Source organism: Triticum aestivum, chromosome 5A (genome assembly GCF_018294505.1).
Source record: "Triticum aestivum cultivar Chinese Spring chromosome 5A, IWGSC CS RefSeq v2.1, whole genome shotgun sequence".
Lineage (NCBI taxonomy): Eukaryota > Viridiplantae > Streptophyta > Magnoliopsida > Poales > Poaceae > Triticum > Triticum aestivum.
This window is the reverse complement of record NC_057806.1, coordinates 132217338-132235980: the sequence shown is the minus strand read 5'-3', so window position 1 is coordinate 132235980 and position 18643 is coordinate 132217338.

Below are 18643 nucleotides of genomic sequence, written 5' to 3'. Positions count from 1 at the left end.
CATTAGTTGACCGCCAGCAGTCCACCGTAGTCTCGGGGACTACACCCAGTGGGTGCACTTTGCATGCCCCCACCGGTTCTGATCCCACTCGACCGACCAGCCGAAGTCAAGTCCAAAAAAAAGAAGAAGGCAGGAAGATAGAAAGTAGAACTCAGACTATAGTCGACTGCCAGCAGTCCACCGTAGTCTCGGGGACTACACGAGTGGGTGCACTCAGCGTGCCCCACCGGTTCTGATCCCACTCGACCAGACCGAGTGGAAGAGACAAACTATACATTCAACAAAATACAAAGACTACAGTCGACTGCCAGCAGTCCACCGTAGTCTCGGGGACTACACCGAGTGGGTGCACTCAGCGTGCCCCCACTAGTCCAAAAATTCAATCGACGCACCCAGTGGGTGTAGAGATGCAAAGATTTTTGAAAAGAATCTTCAGGTATCATATCCTAACAGAACAAGCGGCGACCAACTAACCTGACTGTTGCTCTGGAGAGCCGAGCTGGCATCATAGGCGGCTTGGCTGGCGTCCCGCACCATCTTCATCTTCTCCATCATAATGCCCGCCTGGCGTATGGCTTCCCTAGTAGCATTCACCTCATCCTCTGGGACATGATGGGTCGCAAAAACTGAAGGCGGGTCGACAGGGGCCTGAGCAGTCGACGAAGAAGGCAAGGCACTCGACAGCGGCTCAGCGAAGGTAACAGAAACCCGATTGACATCGCCAGTGTCCTGAACAACTGGTTCCGCCCTCGGCGTCGTCTGTAGGGCCTCGCTTGCAGGAGCTCGCCTATTCTTCCTTGTCAAGGGCCTCTCGGGCTCTTCTTCATCATCAGGGAGGTCAATAATGTTGGGTGCTGTACAAAGTTCAATTGCCAAAATCACGTCACCCAATGATGCACATCGCAGTTGAATCGACCGAATAAAGATAGTTTGGCAGAAATCATACCCGGTTTAGAAGTGACCGCATCCTCCATCACCTCATCATCATCCCTGTAAGCTGAGGTCCTGGAAGTGGCAGCGTTGACAATTCCAAAGTTTGTCCAGTTAAAACAAGAAGAACAAACAGTGCGGAGCATCGAGTGAATACAAAGAGAGACACTCACGCGGAAGCAACGGGGATATCAATCTTGATCTTCGGCAACGCCTTCCGAGTCTTCGGCTCTGCAACTTTGGGGTGCTTTGGCGCCTTCTCAGTTGGGGTTGGTGAAGAGATCCGAGGACGCTTTGAAGACTGACCAACCGGAGCAGTCGCCTTGTCACGGGCACTCGGCCGTTCTTGGTCGAGCTTGGATCGCCTCTCCCTGCGAGGGGGCGACTCGACTTCTTCTCCATCACTTGAGTCGTCGCTTCCTCCATCCCCTTCACCATCGGAAGTCCACTCGCCACTGTCGCCGCCACTCGCCTCGCCTTCCAGAACTTGCTCTTGCTCCCCGTTAGGCATTGAATACATTTCAATAATGGCCTGAAAGAAAGCAGGTAGATCAAAGTCAGTCGACGCGATACAGGCAGCCATGCGAGTGAATTCAGATTACAAGTAAAACTCAGAATCAGACCTGCTCTGGTGCGTGAGACTAGTCGAATGGAGGGACTCTCCTGGCTCCCCTGGGGTTGTCCTTGTTTCCGGTCATGCCCGACAGCTACTTCTCCAGTGTGTCGTCATCGACCTCCTCCGGGTGAATCCGAGTGGAGTCTTCAAGACCCGAATACATCCACATCGGATGGTCTCGAGCTTGAAGAGGCTGGATGCGTCGCTGAAGGCAGACCTCCAAGAGATCCATACCGGTGACCCCGTCACGGATAAGCCGGACCACTCGCTCTACCAGCACCTTCACCTGCGCCTTCTCCTCCGGGAGCACCTTCAAATGGGAGGGTTTTTCCACTCGGTCCATGGTAAAGGGAGGGAGGCCAGTCGATTGCCCTGGTGTCGACTGGTCTTTACAGTAAAACCAAGTCGGCTGCCATCCGCGAATTGAGTAGGGAAGAATCATGGCCGAAAAGGAGCTTTTCCCTCTTGTCTGGATGCCAAGACCCCCACACATCTGGATCACTTGGGTCCTCTCATCACTCGGATTGGCCTTTTTCACTGTTTGGGAGCGACAAGTGAAAATATGCTTGAAGAGACCCCAATGAGGCCGACAACCCAGGAAGTTCTCACACAAAGAAATGAAAGCGGCGAGATAAATGATTGAGTTGGGGGTAAAATGGTGGAGTTGTGCCCCAAATAAGTTCAGACACCCTCGGAAGAAGGGGTGAGGGGGCAGAGAAAATCCACGGTCGACGTGGTGGCAAGAAGAACACGCTCACCCTCCCGAGGCTGTGGCTCAGATTCCTTCCCCGGAACCCGCGCCAAGTCATAGGGGATCAGCCCCCCTTCGGCCAAGTCGTCGATGTCTTCTTGGGAGATCCTTGAGTGGACCCAGTCGCCCTGGATCCAGCCCCTCGGCAGGCCAGACCGCGAGGAAGATCCGCCCCGGCTGGTCGCCTTCCCCTTCGACCTCGCCGTCGCCTTCTTGGCCCGCTCTAGAGCCGCTGTCTTCTCCTTCCCCATTATCGCCGGCGAGACGCATGCGATGTGGTGACACTGGGGCGAGAGCGAGCGCAACGGAGGGGCGTGAGGAGGAGAAGAGGTAATGAGGTGCACTGTTTGGGAGACTCCGGTCCGGCGCTTTATATCAGGCCGCTCTCGAGTGGTTGACGGGTAGGCCCGGGTGGCTCCGTGAAATCCCGTAACGACCGCGCGCGCGATACGTGGCGAAAAAGGTGGTGCGTGGATCAAGGCGGCTCCGCTCTATCCCATCTGATTACTGTGGCCTTCCCCATCCCGCGCGCTTCCCAAAAATTCAGATCCCACGAAATCTGCGCGCAGCAAACAACTTGTCAGACCAAAGATCTCCTCCACACCATCACTCGGAGCCTTACAAGTAAAGAAACCCACTCGACGAGGAATTAAGAATGGATCAAGGCGACTGAAAAAGAGGTTGCTGCCATCACTCAGGCCCGTTGATCTGAAACTAGATATGCTCACGACATGAAAAACGAGTCGGAGAAGTTCTCAACTCCTTCCCCACTCAAACCTCAATCCATTCGGGGGCTAATGATGAAGCTATGTACCTAGGGTAGGGTCATGGACCTGTCCTACCTACCCTACCCAAGGACATCTCTAGAAGAAATCACCTTTCAATCGACTTGAAGGTGTCCCACTCGACAGACTCGAAGACACTCGACCAAGAAGCATCACTTGATCGAGACCCAATCACTCGACGGCCAGGAGACCTAAAGTCACTCCGCACGCTAACGGTCGGTCATTAAATAGCTTTTATGGTCATCATAGCACTTTATTACCAGCGTTACCAGTAACGCCCCGCCTTAATGTACATTGAACCCTTGGTAACGTGGGCTAGCCGGGGTCCTGGCACACTCTATATAAGCCACCCCCCTCCTCCGAGACAAGGGTTCGCACCTCTGTAACACATACTCACATAATCCAGTCGACCGCCTCTGGGCTCCGAGACGTAGGGATATTACTTCCTCCGAGAAGGGCCTGAACTCATAAACCTTGCGTGCTGACAACTTCTCCACAACTAAGATCTTGCCTCTCCATACGTATCCCCCTACATTACTGTCAGACTTAGAACCACGACACCTGGTTCTTGCATCGTTTGTGCGGCAATTGAACTGCCGAACAGGCCTTCCAAAGAATGGAGTCCTGAAAGTAAGAGAAAATTAAAAAATCGCAGCCCCTAGTGCGGTTTAAGCCGTGTTTCGGGCGTGCCGTGATGGTGCCCCTCCCCCTGTACCCATGGTATTTCTAGAGTGTAGTTATGTACGCGAAGCACTGGGTGCGTCGCATTTTTGCGAGGGCTGGGGTTGGGGCCGCATTGCTACGCCTGCTTGGAATGTGCCAGGCGATCTTGTTGTAGGTTACTCCGGGCGCGCTTGACAGTGTCCGGACGTTTAATGGTCGGACTGGAGAACTGCCTGGAGAGGCTGCTTTGTACTTCCGCTGCAAGGGCCACCGTGTGCTCCTCCGTTCGGAGAGAGCGTTCGGTGTTTCCATTGACCGTAATTACTCCTCGAGGGCCCGGCATCTTGAGCTTAAGGTATGCGTAGTGCGGTACCGCGTTGAACTTGGAGAATGCGGTTCGCCCAAGCAGTGCGTGATAGCCACTGCGGAATGGGACTACGTCAAAGATTAACTCCTCGCTTCGGAAATTATCCGGAGATCCGAAGACCACTTCTATTGTGAATGAGCCTGTACAGTTGGCCTCTACACCTGGTATTACGCCTTTAAAGGTCGTTTTGGTGGGCTTGATCCTCGAGGGATCTATGCCCATTTTCCGCACTATATCCTGGTAAAGCAGGTTCAGGCTGTTGCCGCCGTCCATAAGGACTCTAGTGAGATGAAATACGTCAATAATTGGGTCTAGAACCAATGTGGCGACTCTGCCATGACGGTTGCTAGTGGGATGGTCCCTTCGATCGAAGGTGATCGGGCAGGAGGACCATGGGTTGAACTTTGGGGCGACTGGCTCTACCGCATATACGTCCCTTAACGCGTGCTTCCGCTCCCTCTTGGGGATGTGAGTTGCATATATCATGTTCACCATCCACACTTGTGGGGGAAAACCCTTCTGTCAGCTGCTGTTCGGCGGCCGGGGCTCTTCGTCGTCATCGCTATGCAGCCCCTTGTCGGTATTTTCGGCATTTAACTTGCCTGCCTGCTTGAACACCCAACAATCCCTGTTGGTGTGATTGGCCGGCTTTTTGGGGGTGCCATGAAACTGGCATAAGCGGTCGAGTATTCGGTCCAAACTGGAAGGGCCCCTAGGATTTCTTTTGAATGGCTTTTTGCGCTGACCGGATTTATAGCCTCTGAATCCGGCATTAACTGTCGTATCCTCAGCATTGTCGCCGTTAATGTGGCGCTTCTGCTTGTTGCGACGCGACCTGCCACTACTGTCCCTGGTATCCGAATTACCAGGGTTCTTGGTCATATTGTTACTACGAGCAAGCCAGATGTCTTCTCCCGCGCAAAAGTGGGTCATGAGTGTCGTGAGTGCTGCCATAGATTTCGGCTTTTCCTATCCAAGGTGCCAGGCAAGCCACTCGTCACGGATATTGTGCTTGAAGGCTGCTAAGGCCTCTGCGTCCGAACAGTCGACTATATGATTTTTCTTTGTTAGGAACCGTGTCCAGAATTGCCTGGCCAATTCATCTGGCTGCTGAATTACGTGGCTTAGGTCATCGGCGTCTGGTGGTTGCACATAAGTGCCCTGCAAATTGTCGAGGAATGCGGCTTCCAGGTCCTCCCAACAACTGACTGATCCTTCTGGCAAGCTGTTAAGCCAATGCCGAGCTGGTCCTTTAAGCTTGAGTGGGAGGTATTTGACGACGTGGAGATCATCGCCGCGGGCCTTGTGGATATGAAGGAGATAATCCTCAATCCATACCGCAGGATCTGTTGCGCCATCATATGATTCGATGTTTACGGGTTTGAAACCCTCGGGGATTTGATGATCCATTACTTCGTCTATGAAGCATAGTGGGTGTGCGGCGCCTCTGTACTGGGCTATATCACAACGTAGCTCCAATGCTCTTTGTCTACTGTGTTCGGCCCTACCGGATTTATGTCCGGCATGATGGTTACCGTCTCGAGTCGTGGGGCACCCACGCGATCCATAGATCGATCTTATTTGCCTTGCCTTGTCCTCCAACATATCTCGTAGGTCTGGCGCATTTTCCCGTGCCTTGGTACGGGGTGCGGCTTGAGTGGAGGGCCGAGAGGCCTCTCTGTCATGGCCACGAGGTGGCCAATCGGCCGTATCGAGTGCTGGTGATGTAGGTTTAAGTGCTTCCTCGTCTAATCGGGGTAGCAACCTGCGCTTTGGGTAGCTCTTGGAGGGGCGTTCGAGTTTATGCTCTTCGGCCGCAAGGACTTCAGTCCATCTGTCGACTAGCAAATCTTGATCAGCTCTAAGCTATTGCTGTTTTTTCTTGAGGCTTCTTGCCATGGCCATAAGCCTGCGTTGAAAACGCTCTTGCTCGACGGGATCCTCTGGCACAACGAATTCGTCGTCGTCGAGGCTTGCCTCGTCTTCGGAGGGAGGCATATGATTATCGTCCTCGACCTCTCTGTTTGTCGCTCTCTCATGAGGGCAGGTTTGTCCATCCTCCTGTGCTGAATCTTGCTGGAGGGGGTTTTCTTCGGCACTCTCCGGTGTATTATTATCTCCCGTGCTGGAGTCGCCGTATTTGTTTTGGTAGGATTTTGAGCGGCGCCGCTGACGCCGGCGCTTAGGCTATTTCTTGGAGGGGTCATCCTCTGCTGTTCCATCGCCATATCCTTCTTTTGGGGTGTCCACCATGTATATGTCATATGACGAGGTGGCTTTCCAGGGCCTAATAGGCGCTGGTTCTTCATCCTCTCCTTCATCGGCGTCCATACCGTCGATGTCTTTGGAGTCGAAGTCGAGCATGTTGGTTAAATCGTCGATAGTGGCTACAAAGTGGGTGGTGGGTGGGCTTTGAATTTCTTCATCGTCCGTACCCCAACCTTGCTGACCGTAGTCCGGCCAGGGCTCTCCTGATAAAGACAGAGACTTCAGTGTCTTCAGAATATCGCCGAAAGGCGAGTGCTGAAAGATGTCCGCGGCAGTAAACTCCATGATCGGCGCCCAATCGGATTCGATCGGTAGGGGCGTGGAAGGTTCGGAGTCCGGAGAGGAGTCCGGCTCCTTGGAGTCACAAGTCTCGCGGAGTGCGGGGCTGGTGTTCGGCTCGATCGCCGTTGGGATCGCAGCCCCCGAGGCGACGTCCAACTGCCCATCCTCGATCGGCGCAGTTGGCTCCGAATTAAGGGTCGAAGCCGATGCGGGTGCGGCCTCCAGGGCACTGTTCGGCGGCAGAGCTAGATCATGCTCGCCGTGACAGTGCGGCGCGCTCGGCAGTGGCTCGAATCCTTCGAAGATCAAGTCCCCGCGGATGTCAGCCATGTAGTTTAAACTTCCAAATCTTTCCTGACGGCCAGGGGCGTAGCTTTCAATCTGCTCCAGATGGCCAAGTGAATTGGCCCGCAGTGCGAAGCCGCCGAAGACGAAGATCTGTCCGGGGAGGAAGGTCTCACCCTGGACTGCATCACTATTGATGACCGTAGGAGCCATCAAGCCTGACGGCGACGACACAGAGGAACTCTCAATGAAAGCACCAATGTCGGTGTCAAAACCGGCGGATCTCGGGTAGGTGGTCCCGAACTGTGCATCTAGGCCGGATGGTAACAGGAGGCAAGGGACACGAAGTTTTACCCAGGTTCAGGCCCTCTTGATGGAGGTAAAACCCTACGTCCTGCTTGATTAATATTGATGATATGGGTAGTACAAGAGTAGATCTACCACGAGATCAGAGAGGCTAAACCCTAGAAGCTAGCCTATGGTATGATTGATGTTTTGTATGTTGTCCTACGGACTAAAACCCTCCGGTTTATATAGACATCGGAGAGGGTTAGGGTTACACAAAGTTGGTTACAATGGTAGGAGATCTACATATCCGTATCGCCAAGCTTGCCCTCCACGCCAAGGAAAGTCCCTTCCGGACACGGGACGAAGTCTTCAATCTTGTATCTTCATAGTCCAGGAGTCCGGCCAAAGGTATAGTCCGGCCATCCGGACACCCCGTAATCCAGGACTCCCTCAGGGAGGGAAATCTCCATCAACATCTTCACCAGCACCATCTCATCTGAAACCCTAGTTCTTATCTTGTATTCAATCTTGTTACCGGAACTATAAATTATTGCTAGGGATGGCTAGTAGTGTTGATTACAACTTGTAGTTGATTACAATATGGTTTATTTGGTGGAAGATTATATGTTCAGATCCATTATGCATATTAATACCCCTCTGATCATGAGCATGTTTGTTGATTGTGAGTAGTTACTTTTGTTCTTGAGGTCACGGGATAAATCATGTTGCAAGTAATCATGTGAATTTGATATGTGTTCGATATTTTGATAGTATGTGTGTTGTGATTCCCTTAGTGGTGTCATGTGAATGTCGACTACATGACACATCACCATATTTGGGCCTAAGGAATGCATTGTGGAGTAGTAAATAGATGGTGGGTTGCGAGAGTGACAGGAACTTAAACCCCAGTTTATGCACTATTATGTAAGGGACCGATTGGATCCTAGAATTTAATGTTATGGTTAGGATTTATCCTTAATAATTTTCTCATAGTTGTGGATGCTTGCGGGAGGGTTAATCATACGTAGGAGGTTTGTTCAAGTAAGAACAACACCTAAGCACTGGTCCACCCACATATCAAATTATCAAAGTAGCGAACACAAATGAAACCGGCATGATGAAAGTGACTAGATGAAATTCCCGTGTACCCTCGAGAACGCTTTGCTTATCATAAGAGACTGTTTTGGCGTGTCCTTTGCCTCAAAAGGATTGGGCTACCTTGTTGCATACTTGTTACAATTATCGTTACTTGCTCGTTATAGATTATCTTGCTACCAAACTACTCGTTACTTACTATTTTAGCACTTGCAGACAATACCTTACTGAAAACTACTTGTCATTTCCTTCCGCTCCTCGTTGGGTTCGACACTCTTACTTAACGAAAAGAGCTACAATTGACCCCCTATACTTGTGGGTCATCAAGTATCGGCCAAGAGGAAGAGATACAAGGACAAATTCGAGCACGTGGACAAGGAGTCCGAGTAAGGTGGCAGTGTCATTGCTCACGGTGGTTGTAATGCAGTGTCTACCAGATTAGTTGCTTAGTTTAAGTTCAGGGTGCTTAGTTTTATTTGAGGGGTGTGTTGTGATGAGCCCCCAGCAGAACTGTCTTATGTTCCTTCTCATTACTTTAACTCTTCAGTATATACATACTAGTATATCTTATAGTTCATCTTGTAGTTGGTAGTACTACCACTTGTTTCTTCACATTATGTACGTACAATATATATGACCAACATCATATAGCCAGCAGTTTAGTTGTCAAAGAATTTCAGGGTGCTTAGTTCTATTTGAGGGGTGTGTTGTGCTGGACACCATTATTGTGACTGAAATATATTTTTCCATGTTATAATGACATAAATACCTATGGACCAACATGTCAGCTCTCCCTCTATCTAACTACAGTACAATAAAGTGTGGGGTGTTGGGGAACGTAGTAATTTCAAAAAAATTCCTACGCACACGCAAGATCATGGTGATGCATAGCAATGAGAGGGGAGAGTGTTGTCTACGTACCCTTGTAGACCGGAAGCGGAAGCGTTAGCACAACACGGTTGATGTAGTCGTACGTCTTCACGGCCCGACCGATCAAGCACCGAAACTACGGCACCTCCGAGTTCTAGCACATGTTCAGCTCGATGACGATCCCCGGACTCCAATCCAGCAAAGTGTCGGGGAAGAGTTCCGTCAGCACGACGGCGTGGTGATGATCTTGATGTTCTACCGTCGCAGGGCTTCGCCTAAGCACCGCTACAATATTATCGAGGATTATGGTGGAGGGGGGCACCGCACACGGCTAAGAGAACGATCACGAAGATCAACTTGTGTGTCTAGAGGTGCCCCCCTGCCCCCGTATATAAAGGAGCAAGGGGGAGAGGCCAGCCGGCCCTTGGGGTGCGCCAAGGAGGGGGGAGTCCTCCTCCTAGTAGGAGTAGGACTCCCCTTTCCTAGTCCAGCTAGGAAGAGAGAAGGGGGAAGGAAAAGAGGGAGAGGAAGAGGGAGAGGGAAAGAGGGGCCGCCCCCCTCCCCTAGTCCAATACTTCCTCGGGGGCGTGCCACCTCCTGGGCTGCTGCCCTCTCTCTCCCCTCAGGCCCACTAAGGCCCAATACTTCCCCGGGGGGTTCCGGTAACCCTTCCGGCACTCCGGTTCTCTCCGAAATCACCCGAAACACTTCCGGTGTCCGAATATAGCCGTCCAATATATCGATCTTTATGTCTCGACCATTTCGAGACTCCTCGTTATGTCCGTGATCATATCCGGGACTCCGAATAACCTTCGGTACATCAAAATATATCAACTCATAATGAAACTGTCATCGTAACGTTAAGCGTGCAGACCCTATGGGTTCGAGAACAATGTAGACATGACCGAGACACGTCTCCGGTCAATAACCAATAGCGGAACCTAAATGCTCATATTGGCTCCTACATATTCTACGAAGATCTTTATCGGTTAGACCGCATAACAACATATGTTGTTCCCTTTGTCATCGGTAAGTTACTTGCCCGAGATTCGATCGTCGGTATCTCAATACCTAGTTCAATCTCGTTATTGGCAAGTCCCTTTACTCGTTCCGTAATACATCATCTTGCAACTAACTCATTAGTTGCATTGCTTGCAAGGCTTAAGTGATGTGCATTACCGAGAGGGCCTAGAGATACCTCTCCGACAATCAGAGTGACAAATCCTAATCTCGAAATACGCCAACCCAACATGTACCTTTGGAGACACCTGTGGAGCACCATTATAATCACCCACTTACGTTGTGATGTTTGGTAGCACACAAAATGTTCCTCCGGAAAATGGGAGTTGCATAATCTCATAGTCACAGGAACATGTATAAGTCATGAAGAAAGCAATAGCAACATACTAAACGATCGGGTGCTAAGCTAATGGAATGGGTCATGTCAATCACATCATTCTCCTAATGATGTGATCCCGTTAATCAAATGACAACACATGTCTATGGTTAGGAAACATAACCATCTATGATTAACGAGCTAGTCAAGTAGAGGCATACTAGTGATGTTTAGTTTGTCTATGTATTCACACAAGTATTATGTTTCCGGTTAATACAATTCTAGGATGAATAATAAACATTTATCATGATATAAGGAAATAAATAATAACTTTATTATTGCCTCTAGGGCATATTTCCTTCAGTCTCCCACTTGCACTAGAGTCAATAATCTAGATTACACAATAATGATTCTAACACCAATGGAGCCTTGGTGTTGATCATGTTTTGCTCGTGGAAGAGGCTTAGTCAACGGGTCTGCTACATTCAGATCCGTATGTATCTTGCAAATCTCTATGTCTCCCACCTGGACTAGATCCCAGATGGAATTGAAGCGTCTCTTGATGTGCTTGGTTCTCGTGTGAAATCTGGATTCCTTTGCCAAGGCAATTGCACCAGTATTGTCACAAAAGATTTTCATTGGACCCGATGCACTAGGTATGACACCTAGATCGGATATGAACTACTTCATACAGACTCCTTCATTTGCTGCTTCCGAAGCAGCTATGTACTCCGCTTCACATGTAGACCCCGCCACGACACTTTGTTTAGAACTGCACCAACTGACAACTCCACCATTTAATGTAAATATGTATCCGGTTTGTGATTTAGAATCGTCTGGATCAGTGTCAAAGCTTGCATCAACGTAACCATTTATGATGAGCTCTTTGTCACCTCCATATACGAGCAACATATCCTTAGTCCTTTTCAGGTATTTCAGGATGTTCTTGACCGCTGTCCAGTGATCCACTCCTGGATTACTTTGGTACCTCCCTGCTAGACTTATAGCAAGACACACATCAGGTCTGGTACACAACATTGCATACATGATAGAGCCTATGGCTGAAGCATAGGGAACATCTTTCATTTTCTCTCTATCTTCTGCAGTGGTCGGGCATTGAGTCATACTCAACTTCACACCTTGTAACACAGGCAAGAATCCGTTCTTTGCTTGATCCATTTTGAACTTCTTCAAAACTTTTTCAAGGTATGTGCTTTGTGAAAGTCCAATTAAGCGTCTTGATCTATCTCTATAGATCTTAATGCCCAATATGTAAGCAGCTTCACTAAGGTTTTCATTGAAAAAATCTTATTCAAGTATCCCTTTATGCTATCCAGAAATTCTATATCATTTCCGATTAGTAATATGTCATCCACATATAATATCAGAAATGCTATAGAGCTCCCACTCACTTTCTTGTAAATACAGGCTTCTCCAAAAGTCTGTACAAAACCAAATGCTTTAATCACACTATCAAAGTGTTTATTCCAACTCCGAGAGGCTTGCACCAGTCCATAAATGGATCGCTGGAGATTGCACACTTTGTTAGTTCCCTTTGGATCAAAAAAACCTTCCGGTTGTATCATATACAACTCTTCTTCTAGAAATCCATTCAGGAATGCAGTTTTGACATCCATCTGCCAAATTTCGTAATCATAAAATGCGGCAATTGCTAACATGATTCGGACAGACTTAAGCATCGCTACGGGTGAGAAGGTCTCATCGTAGTCAATCCCTTGAACTTGTCGAAAACCTTTTGCGACAAGTCGAGCTTTGTAGACAGTAACATTACCGTCAGCGTCAGTCTTCTTCTTGAAGAACCATTTATTCTCAATTGTTTGCCTATCATTGGGCAAGTCAACCAAAGTCCACACTTTGTTCTCATACATGGATCCCATCTCAGATTTCATGGCTTCAAGCCATTTTGCGGAATCTGGGCTCACCATCGCTTCTTCATAGTTTGCAGGTTCATCATGATCTAGTAGCATGACTTCCAGAACAGGATTACCGTACCACTCTGGTGGGAATCTTACTCTGGTTGATCTACGAGGTTCAGTAGTAACTTGTTCTGAAGTTTCATGATCATCATCATTAACTTCCTCACTAATTGGTGCAGGTGTCACAGAAACTGGTTTCTATGATGTACTACTTTCCTATAAGGGAGCAGGTTGTAACGCCCTCGATGCGGCTATATCTCCCATGTGTCGAAGCACGACTTAGAGGCATAACCGCATTGAAAGCAATGTCGCAAGTGAGGTAATCTTCGCAAACAACCTATGTAATACAATAAGGGAAAAGAAAACATAGTTGGCTTACAATCGCCACTTCACACAGTTACATGAATAAAGCATTACATCATCCAGATACAATCAAGGTCCGACTACGGAACCAAAATAAAAGAAAAACTCCAAAAGCGACACGGTCCCTGATCGACCCCAACTGGGCTCCACTACTGATCAACTAGAACGAAACAACACAAAGGACAAGGTCTTCATTGAGCTCCTCCTGAGCTTGGTTGCATCGTCTGCATGGCCTCATCGGCACCTGCAAGCTGGTTTTTGGAAGTATCTGTGAGCCACAGGGACTCAGCAATCTCGCACCCTCGCGATCAAGACTATTTAAGCTTATGGGTAAGGTAAAGGTATGAGGTGGAGCTGCAGCAAGCGACTAGCATATATGGTGGCTAACATACGCAAATGAGAGCGAGAAGAGAAGGCAAAGCACAGTCGATAAAAGTATGATCAAGAAGTGATCCTAAAAACAACCTACGTCAAGCATAACTCCAACACCGTGTTCACTTCCCGGACTCCGCCGGAAAGAGACCATCACGGTTACACACGCAGTTGACTCATTTTAATTAAGTTAGGGTTCAAGTTATCTACAACCGGACATTAACAAATTCCCATCTGCCCATAACCGCGGGCACGGCTTTCGAAAGTTCAAATCCCTGCAAGGTGTCCCAACTTAGCCCATGACAAGCTCTCACAGTCAACGAAGGAATAGACCTCCTCCCGAGACATTCCGATCAGACTCGGTATCCCGGTACAACAAGACATCGACAGGGTAAAACTAAACCAGCAACACCGCCCGAATGTGCCGACAAATCCCGATAGGAGCTGCACATATCTCGTTCTCAGGGCACACTCAGATGAGACTAGCTACGAGTAAAACCAACCCTCAAGTTTCCCCGAGGTGGCCCCACAGGCAGCTCAGTTCGGACCAACACTCAGAGGACCACTAGCCCGGGAGGGGGGGGGGTTAAAATAAAGATGACCCTTGAGTCCACGAAACCCAAGGGAAAAAGAGGCTAGGTGGCGAATGGTAAAACCAATGTTGGGCATTGCTGGAAGAGCTTTACTTAAGGCGAACTGTCAAGGGGTTCCCATTATTACCCAACCGCGTAAGGAACGCAAAATCCGGGAACATAACACCGATATGACAGAAACTAGGGCGGCAAGAGTGGAACAAAACACCAGGCATAAGGCCGAGCCTTCCACCCTTTACCAAATATATAGATGCATTAATTAAATAAGAGATATTGTGATATCCCAACAAGTAAACATGTTCCAACAAGGAACAACATCTCCATGTTCCAACAAGGAACGAACTTCAATCTTCACCTGCAACTAACAATGCTATAAGAGGGGCTGAGCAAAGCGGTAACATAGCCAAACAATGGTTTGCTAGGACAAGGTGGGTTAGAGGCTTGGTTCAACAATATGGGAGGCATGATAAGCAAGTGGTAGGTATCGCGGCATAGGCATAGCAAAAGAGCGAGCATCTAGCAAAGCAAAGATAGTAGTGATTTCGAGGGTATGATCATCTTGCCTGAAATCCCGCAAGGAAGAAGAACGAGTCCATGAAGAAGACAAACGGACGTAGTCGAACGAATCCTCACAAACACGACGTTATCGGAACCAACCCGAAGAAGCAACACCGGAAAGAAGCAAACAACATAGTAAACAACCACCACATAAGCATGACATGATGCACAACCAGTATGATGCATGTCCGGTTTAATGAAGCATGGCATGGCAAAGTGCACAAGCAATCCTACAAATTAAGTGGAGCTCAATATGCAACGAGTTGCATATTGACAGAACACCACATCAATTATTTAGTTCTCTCCCGATTAGGTACTCAACAATATTAAATGTTGTTTAACATGGCAAGAGGTGAAGCATAACAAAACTATACCATTTAAATAGTTTTAAATGGGGCCGGATATAACAAACAACATATCCGATAAATCCCCATATGCAATTATCAATTTGGTGCAACAACAATTTTAACATTTAAATGTTATTATCATGATGCACATGACATGTTCAAGTTTATGCAATTTTTATTAAAAGTTGACAAGAGCATTAGGAAGCATTTTTCACCGTAGTAGAAAGAAAGGGGTGCCACGGAGACGATAACGAAACGGTGCCACGGCAACATTCCGGATGATCCGACAACTCACGGAGATACCGGTGCAAAAGGAAAAGTGACGGGAGCGTGACATGCGATAGATGGTGGGGTGATCCCGGCAACCGGGTTCCCACGGGTCGACAACAGTGACAAGCGAGGGAAACATCTAACGATCACGGGAGGATACAACATCCAAACATGCATCTCAAACTACACATGCATTCGTCCATGGGTCATCGTCTCAGCCGTTATACCTTCCAGGTGCATTCTCGGAGCGGTTCGGGTTCGTAGAGGAAGTAGAGGAAGTAGTCGTTCACGGCGACGGTAGTTGTACACGGGCCTTCGGCCACGGAAGTAGTCGTACAACGATGTCATAGAGGGACTTGGTCTTGCGAAGAGGTACTGACGGTAGTGGTACTTGACGCGTTCGAGGGTCGTCGGTAGATGTACTTGTCGCATCGCCGGGCGTAATCGTGCATGTGGGTCTTGTCGAGTCTGTTGGGGGTACTTTGCGTTTTGAGGGGCGACAGTAGTGGAACTTGGCGAAAATCCGAGACGGTCTTGCCGAACCGTAGTGTTACTGGGCGAGATCGCAGCGACGATAGTCTTCGGACTTGGTTCTCGCGCACATGCTCCACGGGTCCTGGGGGAACTCGGCGATGGCCATGGCAAGGGGGCGGCTTCAATAGCAAGGCAAGGAGCGGGATGGCAGGCCGAGAAGCGGCGGGTCAGCGAGGCAACCGGCGACGTGGAGAGCTCGGCCGGATCCGAACAAGGAGGCAGGCCGGCGGCAGGGCAAACGGCGGCGGCTTGGCGAGGGACTTGGCACTGGAGCTTCAGACGAAGCAGGGCGCGACAGCAGCAGCACAAGGGCTCGAAACGAAGGCAACGGCGGTGGCTTGCTGCTGGCGATGCGGGGTGACGGCCGCGGTCAACGCGAGATGCAGGCGAGCGGGCGCCTCGTCCTCTGCTCATTAGGAAGCAGAGCAGCGGCGGCGTCTTGGCGCGGCTCCATGCCGGTGGAGGCGCAGGAGAGGAAACAGGAGCAGAGGGGCGGCGGAGCTCCTGGTGGTGGTGGTCAATGCCGGCGGGCGCGCTTGCTGGAAGGAGGGGCGCTCGGGAGGAGGCAGAGGGGAACGGGATGACGGCGCGGCGCGGGTTGTGGTCACCGGCGGCGACCTAACGCGGCGACGGGATGGCGAGAGAGGCCGAGGGGATCGGGCATAGAAGGTCTCGGGCGTGGGCGCTCCTCTCCTGTGAGATGTGTGCGGCGGCGCAGGAGGGAGTCGAGGGAAAGGCAAGGTATCGAGAGAGAGAGGGCTAGCGAGCGAGGGGATCGGGCTAGGGTTATGGAACTGGTGGGGGTGGCTGGGCCTTGGAGCCGGCCCAGTGGGAAGGGCGCCAGCTGGGCCTTGGTCAACTGATGCGGCTGCTGGGCTCCCTCTCCTTTCCAAAATCTTCCTTTCCTAAAATTATTGTTTATATAAATAAACAATCAATAAAGGGGAAAATCCAGGGGTTTTTGGTTAGGAATATGAGATATATAAAAATGTATCTGGAACCCTGGATTTATGTAGGGTTTGAATAAATTGCTCCGGCATTTTTAGAAGGTAGAAAAATAATTAGAGTTTGAATTATTTTCAAACTTCAATCGTTTTTGAACCTGACCAAAACAACTTCGAATGGGATGAAATCTGACAGAGAGGGTGTAGGAAAAAGGCAAGATTTATAGGGAAAAGATGAACATTAATGGAGGAGGAATAAGGTTGCTTGCAAAGACATGAAAAACGAAGGAAGTGGGAGGGATGATGCATGGGTTTGGCTTGAGAGAGAGATGACAAGGAAAATATATGAAGTTAAGTCGGATAGAAGAAGAGTTGAAGAGTAATGCAATTGTGTGATGGGTGATTCCAAGTTAATGGGATATTTAATATAGCTCCCTAATATTAGGAGGATATGTCATAAAGAGAAGTCACTCTTCCCTCGATTTAAATGGATCGAAGATCCACACAATTTATTTAGTTGAGATGCAAAAGATTTATGAGATGATGGCATGATGACATGATGCAAATGCACATGATGCAAAGATGAAAACGACGAACCAAACAAATCAAACGAAGAAAACCGGAAACATGGAAGGAATCTGAAGCTCCGGTCTTGGGGCGTTACAACACTCCACCGCTACGAGAGGATCTCGTCCCGAGATCTAGAATGGCACCGGTGGGGCAACGGAAAAGGAAGAGAAACGGTCAAACTAAGTTGCTACTTTGTCAAACAAGAAAAACCAAAGAACCTTGAGAGGTTAAACAAATTCGAGAAAAGAATACAACAAAGGTGAACAAAGTCGAAAACACTCCGTTAGAAAAGAGGGACAAAGAACATTGCGAAAACCTTGAGGTTGAAGGGAAGATATATATTGAACACACTCCAGTTAAGGAAAGGGATCAAGGAAGACCAAATTCGGGCAGCACTCCGGTTGAAAAGAGATGCAAAGCTTGATAAGGAGAAAAGAACTTGAACAAAGGGGCACAATACTCTGGTTAAACAAGATAGGGAAGGAATAAGAGTGATATAATTTGGACAACACTCCGCCTGTAAATGGAAGGAATTGAACTTGACAAAATCATAGGATACTTGAAAAGAGGACACAACACTCCAGTTAAAAGGATAGGCATGAAAAGAACATGATCTTTGACAAAACGAGATGATGGGTTGAAAAGATGAACATCACAATGCCTCGGATCAAAAGTAAGAATGGAATGGAGTGAATGAAGGGAAACAAGGTCTCGAGGTAGAATGCTTACAACAAAAGCTAGAAAGGAATTGTTGGAAAACCAACAACGAAAATAATAAGGTTGATATGGTCTTATGGAATACAACTCAAATTATGAGGTGACAACCTGCCACTCACGGGAAAAGAAATTGGATTGATATGAACGAGGAGACGAGAAACTTATTTCACCGGGAGGATAAATGAATAACTTGGGTCATTTATAAACACCATAGATAGCAACAATCCTTAGGGAAGGCTTTAGGTGAAATATAACCCAAGATAATTCCAATGACGAGATTGATGGATTTTAAATATCTCATTCATGACAACATGTGAATCAAGAAACATGAATTCAAATTATCAAGAATGACATAATACCATCTCCAATGATACGGTTGAAAGAATAGAACTCCGGATTACAAGAAGAAGAATGCTTGAGCTCCTCTCAAAAGAATCTTGATGAACACTTCGAGAAGGAATTAAATCCTTGATGAATCCATCAAGTATATCCTTCATGAAGAACTCCTGTAGACCAAAGATAACGAAAAGAGAAAGAAGTTGACAACCTAGGGTGAAACCTTGTGATGATTTAGATGGATCTCCGTGATAATTAGGGCTTGGAACTCCGGAAAAAGAGAAGATGAAACAAATGAAACTGAGAGTTTGAAGGGCCTCCGAAATAGGAAATTAAACATTTGGGTGAATCAAGAATAAGAATTATGTGATGCTCACCCTTCATCAATTAAATTGATGACAAGCAACGGATTTGGCATACTACTTATTCTCCTTGAAAGGATTAAGATAGATATAGCACAAACTTGGGAAGGTCTTCAATGCACCACCGGCTGGATTGAAAATAATGAATGAATTGATAAATAACCAAGGAAGAGAAATCTTGAATGAACCACCGTAAGAATTGAA